Consider the following 1807-nt stretch of genomic DNA (forward strand, 5'->3'; position numbering starts at 1 on the left):
GATTGATTGTGTGCTGAATTGTTTTAGAGATAGCTTAGACTTCCCCATTTTGTATTTTTGCCTGCATTGGACAAAAAAATTTGTACAGATATGGGAGTTAGCTAAAGAAGGGGAAAAAATACTTTTAGCTACTCCTAGCCAATATTAAAAAAAACAGAGCAAGATACCAACTATTTTGCCGGAAACATAAAACAAAATGGTTTGCTCAGGAGAGCCAAAGCCATAATAATTTGAGAAAGTTAACAAAAAGTGAAGTAGCTAAGGCAGTTGAACTCATTGGACTTGCAAACAGCAAGGGACACGACATCGATGCAAAATAAGCCATCTTGCATGAATTGTTAAACATCAAGGACGCCATCTCTCTGAAGCATAGATTATGCTTGCATGGTAGAATCTGTTTAAAAACAACTGATGCAGAGTAAATTACAGGTCTGAAGGCTGAACCAGCAGGGGCCTATCTTGCCAGTGTATGCCCTCTATAATTAGACAATGGGTATAAATCAGTGACTGGTCAAGTGGAATTCCACAGACTTGTAGAAAATATGAATTACTTTTAAGAATCTCAAAATTTGTGCAAAGGGCAAGTCCAGAAAGCACACCGCAAAGGCCCACAAATGACTACTGGATGTATCCTTGAAATTGCAGAGTCAGACAAGTAAGTGCAAACTACAGCGAAAACATAAGGTGATATAGTTCCTAACTGTACTTTAAAAGTTCCAATTTTTTAAAGTAAAACTTCTCTTGTACAGTATAAAAGTTTAAAACGCAGTGATATCAGTCAATGCCAAATTAATAAGTTGATTCCGGTTAATTGGAACACATCGAGTCTAGTCCATTTTGGCCCAATTAAGCGCCTGGCCCATTTAGCTGAAGTTTCATGGAAATTGTTAAAAAGGTATAACAATGCAGACTGCTAAGCAACAAATAACGTACTTAAATAAAGTACAGAAAAAAATTACAATGATATCAATACTACTAGTGGCTGTCCATCGTATCAGACAGTGACAGGAAACCTGTGCGGGAGAATTTTTTGAAGTGGAAAAGTGTTGTACTGGGACAATTCCATTCTCTTCGACCTCAGAGGTCCAGGTCCAGTGGTACAAGTAGCAGTCAGAGCTGGGGTCTTCCTTGTTGTGGATGACTCTGACATTTTCTGTGTTTTGTCATGCCCTTCGCTTTCCAAGTAGTGTTGCACAGCAACATTCCTGACCATCGGATCTCACTGTAGATCTCGTCTGTTAAGTACACCAGAGCTACTTGGCATACTAGGACAGGCACGTCCCTGCCTCACTGGGGTATGTGACCCACCAGCTCACCTCACCTGGTTTAGCCTGCCTGCTGGAACTGTGTATGTGGTGAGGTTCTGTCGCATGCAAAATAGCTACCTGCAGTCACAGGTTGAGAGCCTAGTGTCCAGTGGGGACTAAACATTCAAGATGATTGCCGATACCTTCAAATCCTCCGTAGTTCCTAACTTGTTGAAGGAGTGAAATAGTTTTATTTTCCCTCCCGGCTGTTTTTGGCATTTCCAAGTTTGAATGCTGAAAACCACAGTGGGCAAAACAGTTTTGAATTGGCTTACTGCTTAGTTCTTGCCAACTATCAGGGATAAAAATTACTGCTTTTTGAACACAAACACATAAAATGCTCACTCTAGGCATGGTGTTAAGTCTAATGGCCACACATGTGCACGTGCTGACACCAGTTAGAACCTGTCAGGCAAGTTTCCTGACCCAAGTAAGCAGCACCGTGTCCCAAATAAACAAAGGAAATCCCAGCTATTTGCTTAATTAATTTTTTTTCAAGA

This window comes from Hemitrygon akajei, chromosome 14, assembly GCF_048418815.1.
Source record: "Hemitrygon akajei chromosome 14, sHemAka1.3, whole genome shotgun sequence".
NCBI lineage: Eukaryota > Metazoa > Chordata > Chondrichthyes > Myliobatiformes > Dasyatidae > Hemitrygon > Hemitrygon akajei.